At 42.8% G+C, this 22,014-nt stretch overlaps 1 pseudogene across 2 annotated transcripts; it reads left to right on the top strand.

The window, feature by feature from the left end:
• The first annotated feature begins 10,344 nt into the window (after positions 1-10,344).
• LOC308483625 (gap junction beta-5 protein pseudogene) lies at positions 10,345-19,368 on the top strand (annotated as a pseudogene). 2 transcript variants are annotated; one of them, XR_013991458.1, is made up of 2 exons: positions 10,345-10,480; positions 16,801-19,368. The product of XR_013991458.1 is annotated as a gap junction beta-5 protein pseudogene (transcript). The 2 variants fall into 2 exon arrangements; XR_013991459.1 differs by lacking the exon at positions 10,345-10,480 and adding an exon at positions 13,503-13,646.
• The last annotated feature ends 2,646 nt before the right edge of the window (positions 19,369-22,014 follow it).

Below are 22,014 nucleotides of genomic sequence, written 5' to 3'. Positions count from 1 at the left end.
TGCCAAAGAAGGACAGAACTTTTTTCATGTACGTCACAACAGCAGCAAGAATACTTATCGCAACGTCCTGGAAGACACAAGCTCTACCTACCAAGGAAGAATGGCAGATGAAGCTGATGGATTACATGGAACTGGCGGAAATGACTGGCAGAATCCGAGACCAGGGAGAAGAGTCGGTGGAAGAAGATTGGAAAAAATTTAAAGTATATTTACAGAAATATTGTAAAATTAATGAATGTTAGAAGGATGCTGGAAAGAAGTTATATGACTTTAGCCGAAATGTTATAAAGAATTAAGTATGAATAGATTGATAAAGGGTAAAGGTGCAAAACTTGAGGTTAATTTGCGTTAAGATAAATTATGGAATTAAATTTGAGAAAGAGGGAAAGGATTTGCTGGAACAATTAATTGAACTAGAATACAAAAAAGGAGGTGTGAGGAAGTCGAGGAAATAAGCAAATGAAAGATAAGGATATGAAAATACGGGGTCTTTTTTGAGTTTTTTTCTTTTCTCCTTTTTATTTTTTAAAAGGTTTGTGTGGTGTTTTTTTAAATGTTCCTGTTCTTTGGTTTTTTGTTTTTCTTTTTTCTTTTTTAATGTTTTGATGTATTGTTGATGTTTACTGTTTGTATTTCTTTCTTCTCTGTAATTCTTAAACTCTAATAAATATCTTTATAAAAATTTTAAAAAAAGATCCTTAATTTATCTATCTGTATAATACCAATAAAAAGTTTGTGAATGCTTATTCAAAACCTGCCGAGGAGTACAGTTCATTTTGTTGTTTATTTAAATACTTTGTAAAAGGTTCCCATTCTTCTTTAAAGTCACAGTTGTGCTTATCACGTAGTTTGTGTGTCAATTTCACCAATTCCGTGTAATCCATCAGTTTCTCTTGCCACAGTTCTTTAGTCGGGATTTCCTCATTCTTCCATCCTTGTGCTATTAAGACTCTTGCCACATTTGTGGCGTACATGAAGATATTTTTTTAATTTCCTTGGCAACACAATACACAATTTTGACATATTTGATATTGCAGTATGAAGAGAATGCCTTTGCACTGAAGTTGAGGGGGATCAATTTGTTTTAGCTCTACTTGTAATTCACTCCAAGAGAATGAGGTAACCAGGAAATTGAGAGAGGAGAGGAGAAAGAGAGTTCCATGGAGACAGCAGGGAGGGACAGGGCTAAAAAGGTTTTAGTGGAAATGGGGTGAAGGTTAGGGTGGGTTTTTTATTGTAACTTTCACTATTTCCCCATATCTCCCACTGTAACCTAAGAGGTAAAAAAAAAAAAAAATTCTAAGTGGACCTGACAACCTTTACAGGAAAATTTCATCTTGTAGATTTCAGTATACCAGTCAGGTGTTAAAAGACAGAGGAGTAGAGCCAAGAAAAGAAAAATGTCATTCCCTAATCAGAACATAAGAATGCAGGTACTGTGTTGCATTTGTACAAACAGGCAATTCTTTCCCCCAGTCCTGCTCCCTGCTTGCCTTCATACTTAAGGAAGTCACAAGCATTGACAGGCCAGAGTGTGGCTGCTAAGTTGGTCGCTCTTAGCTGCAATGTTATGATAATACTGCCATTCCATCTGCTTACATGAGAGCTTGGGCTTTAGTGGTAAAATGCATTGGCCTAAGACATCAACTGCAAGGAGTTGTGAATGCCCACTCTGAGAAATTTCAAGCTGAGCTGAAATTTCTCAGAAGACTTATATTCTAAGACATTTCTTCCTCTTTTTCATGTAATTTTCATCATACTTCCACACTGATAATGTTAAACAAGAGCCACCATTACCTGAAGTCTTCAGAGATACTTTTTCACTAATTTTTTCTGGGCAGAACATGGCAACAGTCATGTTGCAAAACTTTTCAAAACAATATGTGAAGCGAAACACAACCATCCTTTCAAATTCGCATTTCTCCGATTTTTTCAAAGCAGTTCTCCAGCCAAGTAATGTGCACAAAAATGCACATACTAGGGTAAAGTGCATATAAAAATGCATGTATTCGTGAAAATAACATGAAATGAGGGGGAAATGCTTTGCAAAAATGTGTATTTTGGGCAAAATTGCACATATAAAGTGTACAACAGGAGAAATTCACACTAAAATGCTGATGAGTTTTCATGAGAATTGTGTTTTTTAAAAAATAAAAATTAAAAACCCTGCAAATTGCTGCAGAAATGTAGAGAACTGAAATTTAAGATTGGAAAATTGAGACACCGAGAGAACAAAAATGGCCAGATCCTTCCATTCCTTGTGATGGGCATCAACATGGATGGCTTTGAAAGATTAGAGAAATTCAGGGAAGATAGGCTACCAATGACTACTAACCACAATGGCTATGTTCTTCCTCCCCTGTTGGAGGCAGTATGTCTCTGGATGACAGTTGCTGCGAATCCCAAGTAGCAAGTCTGCTGTTACACTCGGGGCCTCCTTGTAGGTTTTCTGTAAGCATCTGGTGGGTCACTGTGAGGACAGGGTGATGGACCAGATGAGTATTTGGTCTGATCCATCTGGGCTCTTGAGTTCTTGAGTTCATACTGCCATGCATTGTGAAATGGGTGGGTAGCTGTAGTCAGTTCCACATTTCAGTTCATGTATGGTTCTGTGAAATACGAATTAGACAGTGATCACCAGAATTCAGACCTAACCAAATTCCCCCTCCCATCACCAGAAACAGGAAGTGGAAGGGAGGCAGGTGTAAACAAGGAATCAGCATAAGGTTGTTTCAGTGGGGCTTGCTTAGCCATGGCTACAGGCTTAGTTGCAGTAGGGACCAGGGCAGTCTTCCTCAACCTTTTGCCCCCCAGGTGTTGCTGAGCTCAAGGCAATTGAGCTGGTGCTTGTGGGAGTTGCAGTCCAATAGCATCTGGAGAGCAGCAGGCTGGGGAAGGGACTGGAGTGCCTAAACTGTGACCCTCCAGATGTCGTGGTACTCTGGCAGCCCCAGCCAGAAAAGGCATGGGAGGGGAAAAGGATGATGGGAGTGTTGCGCAGCAGCATTTGGAGGGCCCTGGTTTAGGCACCCCTTAATCAGAGTGTTGTGCCAAAGGCTTCACCCTTGCTTCTCCCTAAAAGAGCCACACCTATTGACGAGTCAGAATGACGGGAAGGAAGTATGGCATCCTTTTAAAATATGGTTTTTCAAATTGACTTATGAAAGAGAACATTGCAGATATTTGATGGTGCTATGGTGGCACCCTGTGGCCAGAAAGGGAACACTATCTTCTCCAATGATGTGCTCCTTTTGAGAGGTGGTTCTATATGTTCCATGATGAAAGGTAAAAATACAACAGGCATATCTGCACCAGAAACAGGGTTTTTCTGCTAAGGCAGCATACTGTACCCATAGACACGCATCCTTAGGGATTCTACTTTGGTGAGGGTGCTGAGTGTTCTCTGCTAGAAAGCACACATTTAAGCCCTTGCAGAACTTCAGTTCCTAGCATATCCTGGAAAGAAGGAACAACTGCTAAGCCAGTTGAAGTCTGCAGTGTAAATATGTATGTCCACAGAGGCAAGAAATGGACAAGTACTAAGAGACGGCTTTGCCATGGCACTGGAAGAAAGGGACATCTTCTTTTTTTTAAAAAAAAGAAGGGAAATAGACCATTGAAAGATCTTGCAACAATTTTAGTACTGAAACAAAGCAAGCCTGGCTTCCTGGAGAAAAGCAGGATGCAAGGGTAGCAAACAACAAATTTCTCCAAAGTCATTAACTATCAATGGAGATTGGCAGATGCCTTTTTTCTGACTCATATCACTGTTGGGATAATACCCTAATGCATATAACCAGTGCTTTTTTTTCTGGGGGTACGCAGGGGTACACATACCCCTAAACATTTTGTGAATCTAAGTTTGGCCTCATTGAGGGACAGTATTTCAATGAGTAGGAAAATCAGAGTACACATAAACATTTTTTCAGAAGAAGAAAAAAAGCACTGCGTATAACAACTATTCATGGTGAGCTTTAGCCATACCTCATGGAGAACATATGCATAATCTAGTCTGTCCATAAAAGAGGAATAATGGGTTGCATTTCCCAGTCAATATGCATAATCTCCCGCTAGCCTTGCGGGGTGTACAACCCTGCATATATATATATATGCAGTGTTTTGTACATTCTCCAGGCATTATGCATAATCTTCAAGTTGCATTGGGGAATGAGAACATTTCAACATTTCAAGTGCATTTTGTACATTTTTTAAGCAATGTGCATAATCTCCAACAGGCCTTAAGGAATGTGCTACCCTGACAGGGTCTTGTACGTTTTCTGGGTAATATACATAATCTCCAAGGCACCTCAGAAAATGCCCACACATCAGCAAAATTGTACACACTGCTTGATCAATATGCATAACTGCCAAGAAAATATGCCCCTGGTCTCCAATTCTTGGTTCCTATTTTCTTTGGCTGTATGTTTTTTGCAACTTGTGACCTGTGATGGATTTCATGCTACTTTTAGTGGTCTTTCTTTGTAGCTTCCCAGAAATGTTTCCTGTAAAACCCTGGTGTTATTTATTTAAGAAATAACAGGTGAAATTGTACATATAAACCTCTGGCCATGCTGTAGCCATTTGGTTGGACTGATGGCAGCATCAACAACTGAGTAATAGTGGAGGACTTCTAAGACCTGGAAAGATTTTCCAGGATCTCCATTTATATTTGCAGATGATAATGCCCCAAAATTTATCCATTGAAGCATTGGAGTCTCACCACAAGGGAGTTCCTGAACTTCTCAGTTCTGCTCAGGCATCACACATTGCAGGAAGATCAGGCATCCCTGAATGCTTCACTGGCAGCCCACTACAACTCTGTCTTCCACCGCATGAGTCCTTGCATACCAGTTCTCCCTCTGATAGACCAGCTAATGGTCAGTAGACAAAGCAGCTGAGCTGCAGCAGGACCTCTGTGTCTGATACCATTATATGAGCTTAGCATCTCAAAGTCTGAAAGCAATTCAAGCTCTCCCTTCTTAACATACCAGGATGGGGTAATCAACCCACTTGTGGGGGCAGGTGACTAACTTATGATCAGCTTAGGGATGAAGGGGAGCAAACTTTCCCCAGAGGACTTTGGCCATCCATGAGAGAACATGGGAAAAGCAAGCACCACTAATCTATAGGAAAACAAGAAGCACTTTTTGTTTGTTTTTCATAAGAAGCAATGAAGATCAGAATGGCATCATTCAAATGTTAGCAGGATCTTATCAAGCACCAGGAACATTGTGAAGTTGAAAAGCAACCCATCAAACACCTCCCTGTGATGCTTGTGCATACGGAATATGAGGATGTGGCAGAGGGAAGGACTTCCTTAAGTCAAACTGCCAACTCCCAGATCCCAGGGCTTTTGAGAGGCCATTTCAACATCATTATTTGCACCACATTCCTCCTGGGACCAATGGAGCAGCAATTAACAAAGAAATGGGTGCCTGAATGCTGTTAGTTGCTAGCTGAGGAATGTGTTTTGCCCTCTACTTTTGAAAGCAGCAAAGGACACCTTGCAGCATCTTGCAGAGGCCCTCTAATGACACCCCGGAGGCACTATCCTAGTGGGGGACCCTTGCAACCTGTAGAGGCTGCTGCACAAGACCCCCAAGAGGCTCAGTGGTTTAGACCACAGTGCCACCCACATCCCTTACAAGACCACCAAGCACTTGCTGAGAACTGGCCTTCTGATGCAGAGGCAATAGGATGGAACATGGTTGCTGCACGATGCATAAACTATACGTCATATGACTTTGTTGTCTTAGATCCAGCACTGCAGCTCAGAGAAAGATTTGGGAGCCTATGACAACCTGTGCCACTTCTACAGCAAACCCACTTCAGTTCAGAGAACAATTGCCATGTTCATCAGAAAGGTTTGGGTTAACAATGCTAGGCCAGTCACCAGACACACATCCCTAAGAATACAAGTCCCATGGTTATTCCAGGGATGCTCAGTACTGGGTTTGCTCAAGGTGAAATTGATGCACAATAAATCCCCTTATAGGAAAGTGGTCATACCTAGAGATGGGTAGAATAAATTTCCTTAGGGAGGTGTGGCATGGATCATTTGCAGATAGCCTTTAAAATTTGGCCAGGATGGCATGTGTCTCAGCCACTAGGACCCTGCAGTTGGGAGAGTCGCTTGTGGAATATCCTGTGGAAGGCCTTAACCCATGACATGGGCTGCTAATCTGAACATGGTTCCAGAATTGCAGGTGGCATGTTGGTGACTCTAAATTAGGACAATCTTTCTCTCTCCATAGGTGAGTTCCCGTGGGTTGATCAGTCATTAAGTGAGAGCTTTGCTAGCTTTTGGTAATTCTGCAATTGCTTTTAAAAATGAGGGACAAATATAGAAAGAAGATGAATGTAGTTTTCCTGCAGACCAGTGTCTTAAAGAGTCTTGTGGTCCCTTAAAGACTAATAAATTGGTTATGGCATATGGTTTAATGGACTACAGTCCACAAATTGAGCTACTTATTACTATTATGTATGTAATTATCACACAGAGAAATCTTTTCCAAAGCCTAAAACAGATATATGTAATGACAGCATTTCTTTATATGTGTTTATTTTAACTATTTCTATATATGTAATATTTTAAGTCATTTTGGGTTGCCCCAGGCAAGATAAAGTGACTGACAAATTTAATAATATTGTTTTAATATGTTTTGATTAGTTCATATATGCAATTATTTAACTGTTTTTATTTATGGAATTGTTTTATACAGTGGTACCTCGGGTTACATACACTTCAGGTTACAGACTCTGCTAACCCAGAAATAGTGCTTCAGGTTAAGAACTTTGCTTCAGGATAAGAACAGAAATCATGCCCCGGCGGCACAGCAGCACCAGGAGGCCCCATTAGCTAAAGTGGTGCTTCAGGTTAAGAACAGTTTCAGGTTAAGAACGGACCTCTAGAACGAATTAAGTACTTAACCTGAGGTACCACTGTATATGGTTTCATTGTCTTGTAGAATTATTTTAAGATGCTTCATAGGAAGCAATTTGTAACTAAAATTAATCATCATCATCATACTTTCTCTACAGTAGGCTAAGCAATAAGTTTCAGGTAGCACTCTAATTTAGATTTACATTTAATCACCATATGCAAAGTGGCTGTTGTATTACTTGCAGTGGCACTTAAATCAGATTGAATGGAAACATTACAGACCCAAGCTCTGAAAATATGTTTATGAAAATATGTTTGCTTGCAGGAGGGTTTTTTATGTTTTGTTTTTTTGAGGACTCCAAAGAAACACCTACACTGTATTAGATTTATTAATCTTTAACTTATTTTGCATTTATATTATTGATTTGGGAACTGCAGCTTTAAGAGTTAGAGCTTGCTCTCCCCTTCTCCTTCCCGTTCCTTTTTCCTTGTGTGCCATGACTTTTTAGATGGGTCTCTTAAATCTGGTGGGTTGGGGGGGCACTTACTGTAACAACTTCATGGTGAGTACCAGCACCATTTTTCTAGGGAGGGAAAAGGTACTGCCTGTATATATTATATAATCCAAAAAAGCTATAAAGGGAAAGGGTTGGTGAGCAGTGCCCCCTCCTCATATTCCGACTACATGCTGTTTAGCTGTTTGGTGAGATACTGATATTACAATTCAAGCAGGATAAGAGATTGTCCAGAGAAGTCGCATTGAACATGGTTTTTAAAAGATGGAAGTATTTCTATAGTTATAGTAAATTGCATAGCCTCAGTTCAAGGCTTTTGTGGCAAGGGTGTTTAAAGAAACTGAAGCCAAGAATTCTGCGTCTGTTAAGGCATTGCTGTGGTTAATATGAATGATAAAGTAGCAATAAAGGGCTTTGGAAATAGATGGCTCCCCCCCACTGTTTATCCTTGAATGTATTGAAGAGTGGGCTTTTGGACCTTACTAAATCTTCTTGTTACACCACTGGAATCTAAAACGATCCCACTGCAGAGGTGAGTCAAGAGCCCTGAATTATTCAAGGGGTACTTTCTGCTGGTAGTGAGTCAAGGACCCTTAATTATTCAAGGGGTACTTTCTGCTCACTTTAGCTTTTAATTAACTTCTTACCATTCTTGAATGTGGTCTGACAGCCGGTAATATTCTTAGGCTAAGTTAAACTACACCATTTATTTATTTTTTATTAGTGAATATTTTTGGCATTGTTGAGAAACACTTCCCCTTTGCAGTAATGTTTAGCACTCCTTTTTGGCATGAAAAACTGCAGACTGTATGATGCAAATCTTTTAAAAAAAAGACTTAGAAACAGCTCTCAGAGGACTGGCCAACCTGCAATGCACTTTTTCGGGCTGAGAAAAAGTTAGCAACCCCTACCATTGATGCCTTTGAGGAATTTGCACACAGAGATTTGGAGAAAGTGGAAAGCCCCCGTCCCACTTTGGCAAGAACACCAGGCTGTTTATTCATCTCTAGAGGTAGCTACATGCAAGAAGACTGCTGAACAGCCCTGAGGTGAAGTGTGGCAACAGGCATGCCAGCATCTCTTCCCAAAGATCCTTAATCCGATTGGTGTGGGAAGCAGTCGTGCTGAGGTAACTCACGATGCAGTTGCCAGAGGATTAACTGGTTGCCAGATGAGTAACTGGGACCTGTCAGGCCTGTGGCTGCAGGTCTGCCCTGGCTACCATTTTGTTTCCACATGCAAGTCATTGCCTTGACCTATAAAGTTCTGATTGGCTCAGACCCACAGTACCTGAAGGACAAATGCAAACGTTTCCAAAGTGTGTTTAAAAGATTGCAGCAGGTGGGCTTGGGGGGGTGTTCCACAGTTAGGGTGCTAGAATAGAAAAGGCCCTGACTCCATCCACCATCAACAGCTGGAGCATGGTCTCAGCTGAGGATCTTAATGCAGGGGGGATTTTGTATGGGAGTAGCTGGCTGGAGACTGGAGGCATAACTGATGGGAAGGCAGGATATAAATACCATTCCTTCTAATACTGTAAGGAAGGCAACTATGGCAACATTGCTGGAACCAAAATGGGACACTGAGCAAAAAGAGGGAGATATTGGCATGGTCTGCAACACCCTCCCACTTCAAATAAACTCAATTAGGATTAAGCATGTACAGTACCTCTAGAACTCATGGAATGTGGAGTGTTAGGGTTCATCCATACTTTTGCTTGATTCATATTCTGTGTGCCGATCATATTGTGTACCGATTAATTCCCCCAGGTCTGACAGCTTTTCTTGTGGTTCTGTGATTATGCCTTGAGAAAATCCAATCTCACCCATTGAACTGAACCTCGGTTTAAGCAAAATGTCTCTTCGGATTTCCCACACATCTGAGAAGATCTGATTCAGTGAGAAGGATCAGAGTTTTGCAAGGCACAGCTATAGAACAACAGCAAAAGCTGTCTCAGACCTGGGGGAATTAATCAGTACACAATGCAATCAAAGTATGGCTCTAGTGAAAGTTTGGATGAGCCCTTACTTGGAAAAGAGAACTGGAAAACAGGACAGGGAGTTGGATGGTCTTCTTGAACTCCTTCACATTTTATAGTATCCTGAGGTGAACTTGAATGGATGGAGCATAGAACAGGAGTGCTCCTGTTAGGGGGTGAGCGGAACACCCTGCAACATTATAGCGGCTCTTGCATGTATAATATAATAGCAAATCCCAAGTCTGTTGTGTCATTATGCCTGTTAAACACTGGGCTTGAGCCCCAGGGAGTGGAGAAGGATCTTATTTGGTCTTGCTCCAGATATGTGGACTTGAGCTGCAGCTGCCATATTCTACACTTCTCTGAATTTTGCAGTGTCTACAAAAATATGACCCTTACAGGGAAACTGAATATATCTTTTAGACAAAAAAAAAAGGGTATATAAAACATAGATTTGGGGGAAAGTATGTACAAAGCTGCATACAATTTAAATGCAGGTTTTGTGTGCACTCTTTGGGGCAGAATGAACACTAAGTACCGTATTTTTCTGCATATAAGGCTAGGTTTTCCCCCTTAAAAATAATGTCAAAAATTAGGGGGTGTCTTATACATGGGACCATCTCTCTCCCCCCCCCCCCATTTTCTTAAATCTGAGTCCCCCAAAATAGGAGCCATCTTATACATGGGGGTGTCTTATAGACGGAAAAATATGGTGCGTACAAAACTGAGACACAGCAAAAAAAAAAAGACCTGCTCTGTTCATCCGTCTCTCCTCCAGCCATAGGACTAGATGCCCAAATCACATTGGTTCTCTGCTGCTTGTATGATGGAGGCCCTTGACATTTGCATGAGTACAGCTCTCTGCTTCCAGCAGTCTTGACAGGTAGCAGCAACCGAAGGTGTGCTGGAAAGCTCCACCCCGGAATGTGCCTTTTGGAGATTCCTCCTCCTCTGCCTCGTCCTCCTCCTCCTCCTCACTCCCAGAGTGCTGGGAGGAGCCTCAGAGCTTTGATGCCCTTTAATTGGGAAAAAGGCTGTCTCAATGCTCCAGAAGGCGAGAGCGGATCAGGAAAAGGCCTGCAAGGAAGCTGGAACTCCTACCAGGTAAGTGTGTTCATTTGTTTTTCCTCACCATTGTGGGCTGAACTGCAACAAGAATGCCTTTTGCAAAAGGTTTTAAAGGTGTTCACTGTAAGGTGGGGACCACAACCTGGTGGGAAGATGTCACTGCTAGGCAGACAATACTAGGTGGACCTATGCCTCCTGACATGCCTCCCTGTGTTCCTGTGGGGCATGTGCCACAAAAGTCAGGCTTACTATTAGCCAAGGTAAATCAGGGCTTCAGTGGTCGAGATCGGATTTGTAACATTTGAAAAGGCAGCCACTGACACTACCCTGAAAGCCTTCCCCTCACCGAAGAACCACAGAAGCCCCTGTATCTCGGGAGAGGAATACAGGAGTTCGCAAACCAAAAGATGCGACTCCGAGGCAAACTCAAGCACAGGCACCCCGTGTGCTTGAAATTAAGCACCTCCTGTAAAATCAAAGAGTCTCAGGTTGCATCTGGAATTTCGTAACAAAATATGCAGGCTTAATAGTTTCATATATATAATAGGCGGGGTGAGAGAATGTTGTTGTTGTTTTTCTCATCTGTGGTGTCTATGAAGATCTCGGGGTCTTGTGAATGTTATGCTCACCTTGTGGGGAAGTGTTAATTCATCTTTTTAATTCGTGTGCAGCAGATCCCCGTGAAATTCTTAAGTGATAACACTCGGAATCTTATGGTCCCCGGTATTTTTTCAAATGATCTTTGAGAGCTGGGAGGAGGAGCCAGTGCTTTGCTAATGTATCATTTTAACATTACAGGAAATGTCAAGAGTTGGTTTTACAGCTTTTTTTTAAAAAAAGAAGACTAATCAGGGAAAATAAAATGCTGCAGAGACAGAATTCATTGAGAGCAGAAATGTTGATCACAATAGTTTGAAGATCAAGTGATCACTATCTATGCTTCCGTATGGAAGGTATATTTAAAAAACAAAGTTTGTGCAGAACATATGGCTGGATCCAGAATAGGATAGTTGGACTTAGGTTCTATTGAAATCAATGCGACAAAGTTCATCATGGCTTAACCAGGCACAGCAATCTGGGGGAGTGCTGTAGCTCAGTGGCACAGCATCTGTTGCATGCAGAAAATTCTCCAAGATTTCAGGAAGAGTCCAAATCCCTTCAAATCTGTGTGTAAATATACCTGTAATGAGCTTCCCCCACCCCACTAGCTAACCTTAACTGCAAGTTTCATCCTATTTTCAAACAAGTAACACCTCACTGGTAAGAGAGAGAAGGATAATCACGGGGGGGGGGAGCTTCTAGCATCAAGGAAGAAAAAATTGAGGTTCTTGGGCATGCTGAAGAGCATCATTTCATGCAGGGGAGCATGGGATTTGCAGGTTCCTATGTCCTTTGAACTGGACTGTGGGATCAGGGAAATTTAGAAAGTCCATACTCCCCAGCCTTTCCTGTCTCAGACACCCCTTTCCAATAAGTTTTTGTTACTTGGAATGGGTATGGGATGAAGTGCCAAATCAGTTGTTTTTCAGTGTTTTCTACAAATACTGCAAGTATTTTGAAAGAAAATGAAACAAAACAAAACAAAAAAGCAAGCCAAGAGAAGTTGCGGGGGGGGGGCAAACTGACAATGAAAGAAAGGAAGGGAAGGGATTCACTGCTGCTGCTACTACAAAATTTCTTTACAAGGATTGTAAAAAAAAAAAAAAAACAACCCATGAAGCAGATACAAAGAAGAGATGCATGATAGTTACACGGAAACTCTATTCCAACATAATCAGGTGGAGATGGGGGAGAAATTAATTCAGCTCCCTTGTTAACGTGAACCTACCTAATCTGCACTTCCTGAACCAATAAGCAAAGGGAAATGCAGCTGTCTCCTGAAATTTGCACTTCTCTGAATTTTACAGTATAGTTTAACAGCCAAAAACATCATGCACAAGGTACACACAAAATTCCATGTTAGTGAAAACAGCTTACAAACATGCATTATATTTGGGGGAATGGTTTGCAAAAATGTAGACATTAGAGAAAATTGCGTACAAAAATGAGGACATTTAGAGAAATGTGGATGAAATTATACAGGGATTTCTCTCTCTCTCTCTCTCTCTCTCTCTCTCTCCCTCTCGCGCACACACACACACACACACACACACACACACTGCTGCAGAAATTAGCCATACTACAACTATAAAAATGAGGAACTAGGAAAAACCAAAATGGACAGATTTGCCCATCCTAGCATAAGGGCAGATTAACAGCATCACGCCCTAAGCATCCAGGGGCCTAATCTTGGCTGTGGTTAGAAACAAAATTATAAAAATGGAAAGTTTGTCTGATCTAGCATGGCAACTCTTGTGCTGTGCTTTTAGTGCTAGGTCTGTGATGAATTAGTAAACCTTGGCCAATCGTACTGATTAAAGATGAATCATCTTTGTGTCAGTGTTCCTGCAAAGACATTTTTTTGTTCCAGTTTCTCAGTCTCCATTTGGCTTTCTAGAAGAGATGCTTGAGAAAGGGGAGCATCAGACAGCATGTTAATGCTCTTATAAACTTTAATCAGCCTCCCTCCCCACTCCTCCACCTTGAATCCACTCCAAAGGCACCTGGACCCATTCCCTCTAGGCTGCTCTAAATGCCTTACTTTCTTCAGTACAGGCTTTCAGTTCACGTGCAGCTCCTTCGGGAAAGATCCTTCTCTCCAGAAATTCAGCACTAGCCATAGGAAGCAATTAAGGCTGCCTGTGTGTCTTCTCTTCCCCAGTGCCTAGGCATGTGTACATTAAAAACCTATGGGTTCCTTTGTAAGAATCCGGCACTGTCATGCTGCAAGGAAGGGGAAAGATGCAGGCAGTATTGGCTCCAGGTTTGGGGGGCCTTGGGGCAACATGCTCAGAACTCAAAAATGAAGTAGAAGTGAAGAGGAGGGGCTTCTACTTCATTTTTAGGTTCTGCTGTCCATTTGCATGCCCTGCTCCTCTGACTCTGTCCACACCACCACCCAGGTGCACCATGGTTGCAGCTCCATCTTCTCCTATTGTCTGTTGTTGCTCAGGTGTTTCTAGAGAGCAAGTGATCAGGCAGTGGCAGCAGCAAGGAGATGAAGCACAGAGCTTGGGGGTTGTCACTGGGGCACCTGTTTTGAAATGGACTTTGCCCAGTGATGTCAGCTTTCAGTCCTGAACTGCATCACTTCGGACTGTAGGTGAGACCTCATATGATGGGCACTCCTCCTCTGTTTTAGCACATACATGCAAAACTAGCACTTGATGGGAAAGACTCAGACAGAACCCTTCCCCGGGATACTTCCAGCAATTTTTGGCAAAAACTGTTAGGGTCCACCTCAAATTTACAAAAAATCAATAGAGTCTACCCCCTGGGTCCAGCTTCAGATTACCTCCTGGTTCCACCACTGTGGAAAAAGATTCTGCCTACAGACCCAAGAGTGGTCAGCTAGGGGTGGGGAAATCTGTCAGTTGTGGTTTCTCATTTTTCCAAACTAAAGTCCAGTTCTTCACATTCCCACACTAGTTTTTAAATTTTATTTTAGAAAGTCCTCATGAAAATTTGTCAGGATCTTAATATGACTTTCTCCTAATATACATGTTTTTATATGCAATTCCCCCTAAAATGCACATATTTGCAAAGCAATTTTCCCTACCATAGTGCATTTTTGTATGTTACGCTCATTCATATATGTATTTTATGTACACTTACCCCAGTATATGCATGTTTTGTACACATGGCTTGGCTGGAGAACTGCTTCCAAAAATATGAAGAAATGTGAATTTGGGAAGATGGTTGTGTTTAGCTTCTCATATAATTTCAGAAAGTGTGATTTAATTAGGTATACCTTTAAATGCAAATAGAACCAAATTTCTCCTCGATCCCTATGTTCAACCCTAAGTTCATGTGTTAGTAGTGTGGCCATATCTTCTCTACAAAGCTGTCTAATCAAAGTCTGGTTTACAGATGAAGAAACTCAAAGCACCTTGAATTTGCCCATCTACAATATTTGTTCAGCAGCCACATAAGTTTCCTAGTCCCAAGTCTTCCACATTATGGTGCAATGTATTGTATTCCTGATTAATTATTTGCATATGCTAACTCTATGTAAACTGGTGCTTTCCCATCTGATGTTGTGTTTCCTCTTTTTTGGCATTGCGTAAGTTGCCATCATAGGAGATGGCAGGTCTCCATCGTTTCAAAAGCAAATGGAGACGGTCTTGAGAACTCACAGCACCCCAGTCTCATACTAGAGTTCACCACCGGGCATCTTCCTTGCACACACACACACACACACACACACACACCTTATTTACTGCAGCAGTTAGCAGTTCTTGCCCCTTTGGGAGATGAGGGCAGGGTGGATAGATTGTAGTTTCTTTCTAGCCTGTACGGACATGTTGCTAGCTTAGGCAAAACATATGACATCCATATGGGGGAGAGGCACATGGTGTGGGGGTGGGGAAAAGTATTGGGTGTTTAAATTGCTATGCATGTTTTCTAGCCTTGGCTCTTTAACCATTTGTAATCTGTGGTGAGGGGAGTGGCACAGCTGAACCCAGAAAGTTTATTTTATTTGCATATCCATTTCATTATATACGAGCTTTTTGCCAAGGCACCCAAGGCAGTTTACAGTTTTAAAGGACTAGAGCAAATTATATTCTAAGTGTTGTAAGTAGCTGGGCCAAATCTCCTCAGTTTCCTCGATCATCCATTCATTTCCTCAGAAACTTCATCCAAGATTCTTCAGCAGGGTGGGAGAATCTTGTTGCTTTTTTGATGAAGTCATTGAAGAGTTGGAAAAGGCTCAGAAAAGTACCACCACAATGATCAAGGGGAGGGAGTGACTTCCCTGTGAAGAAATGTTGCAGTGTCTTGAACAGGGCCAGATTTAGGTTTGATGAGGCCCTAAGCTACTGAAAGTAATAGAGCCCTTTATATGTCAACAACTAATTGTGGCTGGTTTTTGTGTTGGATATATGCTATATGGTAATTTATTGACCATATAGGTATCTAAAGCCATTTGCACATAACAAAATATGTATTTTATCAAAGTAATTGTATTTTTTTTCCCTTTAATTTTTTTTGGGGGGGCCAAGAGAGTGGGGCCCTAAACTATAGCTTGTTTAGCTTATACATAGATCCAGCACTGGTCTTGAACTTCTTAGTTTAGAGAAAAAAGCAAGTAAGAAGTGGTATGATAGAAGTTTAGAAAAACCATGCATGGCATGGAGAAAGTGGATAGACAAAAGTTTTTATTCCTCTCTCATAACACCAGAACTCATGGACATCCAGCAAAGCTGGATGTTGGAAGATTTAGGACAGATAAAAGAAAGTCCCTCTTCACACAGTGCATAGTTAAACTACGGCATTCGCTCCTCCAGAAGGCAGTGAAGTCCAACAACTGGGATGGCTTTAAAAGAGGATTAGACAGATTCATGGAGGAAAGGGCTACTAGCCATGATGGCTATGCTCTACCTCCACAGCTGGATGCTGTAATGCTTCTGGATACCAGCTGCTGGAAACTACAGGAGGGGAGAGTTCTCTTGTGCTCATATTTCTCTTGCCAGTTTCACACAAGCATCTGGTTGGCCACTGCGAGAACAGGATGCTGGACTAGATGGGTCACTGGTTCACTGATCCAGTGGGCTGTTCTTATAGGGGATTTAAGCAAACATCATCCTTAACTAGAAATAGTGGTCCTAAACATGATCATCAACTTTATGGTGGGGGTCTTAGGGGTAGCACTTACTCTGCCTCCCAATTCAGTTTGGGAGGCAGAGGAAACCCCAATCCTATGATCCCCAGCAGGTGATGAAGCTCATCAGCAAGCACTAGAGTGATACTCTCTGCAGCCTCTATCAAGCACTCTCTGTCACCAGCTACCAATTCTTCTTCTCAAGGTTGAGGGGTATGGCTGGCAACAGGTCAGTGTGGACAAGAAGCAGCAGTAAATACTAGTCCCAAAAGATATGGGAGAAATTGGAGCAGTTTGTGACAGGCCATCAAAGTCCCCCAATTCCACACTTACCCTATTGTTAGTTGTAACATGTTGCTGAATTTGGAAGTAAAGCTTTTATCTCAAACAGCTATGAACCTTCATGGTAGATGATCAAACCTGGCAGGCATTGCAGAATGGGTCTAGAAAGATAGCCTGCAGATGAAATGGTTTGAGAGTAATCCTGAAGGGGGAGGGGAGGGGAGGGGCTTAGGTTATTTTGGTTCCATGCAGCGAATCAGGTCTAGGGATGAGGTGTTGTTGACAACCTATCTATACAGTGTTTCTTTATACTCATACAGGCAACATCAGGGTGTTACAATATTTCTAATTCCATCTTCTCATGTCTTTTCAGGAACTGGAAGTAGAAACCAGAGGCCATGAACTGGGGAAGCTTTCAAGGGCTCCTGACCGGAGTGAATAAATATTCCACAGCCTTTGGACGTATTTGGCTCTCAGTGGTCTTCATCTTCCGGCTTCTAGTCTACATAGTGGCAGCTGAGAAGGTTTGGGGAGATGACCAGAAGGATTTTGACTGCAACACTAAGCAGCCAGGCTGCCCAAACGTCTGCTACGACCATTACTTCCCAATCTCCCACATCCGCCTCTGGGCCCTACAGCTCATTCTGGTTACCTGTCCTTCCCTGCTGGTAATCATGCATGTTGCCTACCTGGAAGCCAAACTAGAAAAACATAAGAAGAAGGTTGGGGCAGACTATGCACTGCGCTATCCTCCTGGCAAGAAGCGTGGAGGCTTGTGGTGGACCTATTTCTTGAGCCTCATTTTCAAGTCTGCTGTGGACATTATATTCCTCTACATCTTCTACCATGTGTTCCCAAACTACACACTCCCCAATGTGGTGAAATGCTCCCTTGATCCTTGTCCCAACATTGTAGACTGCTACATAGCTAAGCCCACAGAGAAGAACATCTTCACCCTTTTCATGATCAGCACAGCCTGCGTTTGCATCCTCCTCAGCCTCCTTGAAGCCTTCTACCTCGTTGGGAAACGATGTAAGGAGCACCTCCAAGCCAGAAGTGAAAGCCACAGGAGGCAGGACAGTGAAGTATTCATTATGAAGAAAGACCCTTCCTCCTTGCCCCCCGGTAAACATAACCCAAATGAAATAGGTCTGGAGGCATTCAATAGTACCGACTATAAGCCTTCTCCCTTCAACTTCACATCCTGCCCACCTCAGACAGCTCTGACCTCTAAAACAGCACCATCATAAGCAACCCTTAAATCCTGGGGAACTGGGTAATGGAAACCTTATACAGAACTAATATTACCTACTTTGCATATCAGCACTTTCTTTTAGGCAGGACATGGATACGGTGTATGAGAGGGAGAGAGGGATGGCCTTTGTCCGACACTCACCTAATTCAGACTGTTCAGTTTTCTGATATACGTACTGATCAAAGAAGTCTATATTAAATGGTCATATCCAAATGCCCTGGTTCTTGCAACTAATTCGATCTAAACCACTTACTGTTTGCATATTGTGGACGTGTACTACTTACACATTGCAGATTGCACTATTTCTGTCCAGTCCAGTTTTCAAAAACCTACCCACCACCACAACTGAAGGTGGCTGGCACACTTGGTCTTGACTGCTGAGATATACACACACAGAGAGAGAGAGAGAGAGAGAGAGAGAGAGAGAGAGAGAGAGAGAGAGAACCAAGTCAGTTCAAAGACAGGGATGAGTTTCTTCCAGCCATCATGCCAAAGTAACAAGATGTACTGAGTGTAAAGCTGTCAGTCAAAACTATCCCCAAATGCCTGACAGAATAAGTGCATTTGACCAGTTTCCTGGAATGACGAAGTTTCATAGCCTGGTGAACTCCCTGGAAAGTGAAATCCCTTCTCAGCTATGAAGTTTGCTGTGTAACCTTGATTCTTCCTGTCACTCTCTCTCAGTCCAAACTACCTTGCTGCATTGTTGAGGAGATAAAATGTGAGACTTGCTTCCCTGAGCACCTTAGAGGAAAGGTGAGATAAAACTGAACACAAATCATGTCCCCCAAAGCAGGGGGAGGGAGAGAGAGAACGATAAGGGGAAAGGTGACTACAGGATGATTACAGAACTCAAGCCTATAAAATGAAAATGCTGATATTTGAAGCACAGGTGCCCATGTCCAAAGATTAGTGAGAATTACCACGACTCAGAATAAAATTGGATTAGGTCGGGGTTTTTTCCTTGTTTCCCTTTGTTTCATCGAGCATTGATTTGAAATCAATAGGTGGTATTCAAGAAAGTGTTATGCAAAATAGACCTACTGAAATTAATGGACCTAAGGAACGTCATGTTTATTAATTTCAGTGGTCTACTCTGAGAAAGACTGGGTTCAATGCCACCTGATTTGAGTCTTGGGAGATTCTCATTCATATTTGGATATGCCCATCTGTGTCCAGGAATGGCTAACATGATAGGGTGGTGCCCAAGGACCAACCTACCAACAGTGGCATTGCTGCCACTTACCTGCAATGGACCAGGGTGGCAGTGAGACTGGGGTTGTGTGGGCAGAAGCGCCAGATTGGCACCATCAATGCACCTGAGCTGTCCCAACCTTGCTGCCACCATGCCTCATCCCGGTAAGCAGAGCGACCCTGATGTTGGAACAGTGGCTCCATGGCACCACCCCACCATCTGAGCCATTCATGATTTGCCGTTTTGTTATTGCACTATTGTTGTAAATGCTGGTTGGGGAGGTGAAAGGGGTAATAGCTTTTTCTTTTCCTGCCTATCTTCCATGTCACATCTTATTTCCAGATTCTGTACCGCACAATACAGCTGTGACTTTTGAATGTAGACAGACAAGTGCCTTATCAGTTAAAATGCAAGCAGAACAAAGAGGTGGGGGAAAAGGTGTATGTGTTTTATTGAGATGTTCAATAAAATGTGAATAATAATTTTAAAAATTCCCGTTGGGCATTTTATTTATCAATGTGTTGCATTTATACCTCAGCAGAACTCAAGGTAGTATGCGTGGGTCTCCCAGAAGTGGTGTGGGGCATGAAATTTCCCATTTCATAAATTGATTAGTATTAATGAAAGCACTTCGTTATGCAGCTCTTAGCTGAACTATGGAATCCACTCTTACAAGAGGCCACCAACTTGGGTGACTAAAAGATTAGACATTCATGGTGGATGAGGCAATTGATAGCTATTAGCCCTGGTGGCTATCTCCTACCTCTAGTGTTGGAGGCAGCATGCCTCTGAATATCAGCAGCATGGAATCACAGGTGAACAGAGAGCTGCTGCACTCAGGTTCTGAATGTGGGCTTCCCATAGGCTTCTGGTTGGCTACTGTGAGAACAGGATGCAGGTGCAGATGGGCATCTGGCCTCAGCCAGCTGCTTTTTCCTTTGTGTGAGTTCCTAGGCCAGTTGAAGACCTAGTATTAGGCAAACTTGGTAGTATAAAAGTTGTAATTAATGTTTTTCAGGTAGTTATCCCTAGCAAGTGTGTCAGGTAATACGTGTATGTCCTTTATTTGCATTTGTAAATGGCGGGGTGGGGTGGGGGAATAGAAATTACAGATACATAATTTTACATCAGGGTTAGATGTCATTAGGATCCATGTTGGGCATCAGGGGCCCTTGACATGGTATCACAGAAGGACCCACACTCTCCAGCACACATCTTCTTCTTTGGCGATCACTCATAGTCGAGTAAGGTTGTCTTCCATGAACACAGTCTTAGCGATGTGTCTGTAAGTGACTGTGGAGGCCAATTCTGGATCCACACATCCTTCCACAGTGGGGACTTAGGTTTCCAGGTGGGAGCTGATCATGGTGAGGGTTTGCCAAGCGTGCCTTCCTCTTAGCTCGTTTCTCCCTTTTGCCCTGAGTTTGAGTGTCTTCAAAGTCCATGACACCTTTGGTAAAGGCTGTTCGCCAATAGGAGCGCTCGCAGGCCAGTGTTTCTCAATTGCCGGTGTTTATACCACATTTTTTTAGATTTGCTTGAGAGAGTCTTTAAACTTCTTTTGCTGACCCCTCCCCTAATGCAGTTGCACCGGGTGAGTGGGGTGCTGTTTGTGGTGGTGGTAGCAACACCATTCACAGTCCTCACTGCTGGGTCCTGGGCAAGCATTTTAGCAGTGGGACAAAGCTGCTTCTGAAAGGCCGAAAACAGCAGTGCCGCCCATGGCTACAACTGCTGACAAGGGCCCCAGTGGGGAAGGGTAGGGAGCTTTGCACTCATTCCTTTGGAATGCATGGGAAGCACCTCCCACTTTTGGAGGGGAACACAGAGGTGTTTGTGCATCCCCGGAAGTAGCTACACCCCAGAACATTCCCCAACAGTGTTGTTGAAGTGAGGATGTGCAGTGTGGGAGAAAAGGGTGCTGGTGGCTCATCCCAGATAATCTCAAAATTGATATGGGAAGCAGTTGTGTGGAGATACATTGACATACAGTTGCGAAGTTCTTGACTAAGCTACTACAGTGGTACCTCAGGTCAAGAACTTAATTCATTCTGGAGGTCCGTTCTTAACCTGAAACTGTTCTTAATCTGAGGTACCACTTTAGCTAATGGGGCCTCCCGCTGCCACCTCAGCACGATTTCTGTTCTCATCCTGAAGCAAAGTTCTTAACCTGAGGTACTATTTCTGTGTTAGCGGAGTCTGTAACCTGAGGTACCACTGTATTTCCTTACCATAAGCAAGTCAAAGTGCGGGTCTTAACCTTTAAAGCTCTAGTGTGCTTGTTTATTTAACAAAATGTCTGTACCGCTTGTTCTCTCAATGATAATTTTTTCATTTAAAAGACAGCAACACAGCCGCCTAACAAATGAGGCTGGGGAAGGGAGAGGGCTCCACAACTTTGGTGTCAGTGTAGAAAAGGCCCTGACTCCACCTGCCATTCCTAATGTGAGAGAACCTGCAGCTTGGCCTCAGCCAAAGATCTTAATGCAGGGGCTGTTTCATATGTGAACAGGTGATCCCTTGGAAACCTTGACCCCTGGCCATTTAGAGCTTTATATATCAAACAAGCCAGCAACTTGAATTGCATGTTTGCTTGGTTGCTGTTGCTGTTCTTGTAACTATTTGCTATAGGCTGCTGGGGTGGCGGGGTCAATGCTAATGGAAAAGCAGGATATAAACCCCAGTCCTCCCAATACTGAAAAGAAGGCACCTGTGCCAACCTGGACCAAAACAGGCCACAGAGAAGCAAGAGAGAGATATCTGCATCTCAGGGGAACTCCAAGGTTCACAGAGATACAAAACGACGACACCCCCTTGAAATAAACCCAATGAGGATTGAGCATGCTCAGTGGTCTCTAGAACCCAGGGCCTGTGGAGTGTTAGTTAGAAAAGAAAACTGGGAAACAGGGCGGTGAGTTAAATGGTCTTCTTGAACCCCTTCAAGATTTATAGTATGCTGGAGGTAAGCATGGATGGAACAGGAGTTGTCCTGTTAGGTGAGAAGAATGCATTGTAACATTTTGTGGCAGCTCCCAATTGTATTAAACAATAGCCAGTCCCAAGTTTGTCCAGGAACTTCATCACAATATTTGAACACTGAACTTGCACCCCAGGAGTGGAGGATTCCATTTGGTCCA

This window comes from Podarcis pityusensis (assembly GCF_964106645.2).
Source record: "Podarcis pityusensis genome assembly, chromosome: 8".
Lineage (NCBI taxonomy): Eukaryota > Metazoa > Chordata > Lepidosauria > Squamata > Lacertidae > Podarcis > Podarcis pityusensis.
This window is presented reverse-complemented; position numbering and strand designations above follow the sequence as displayed.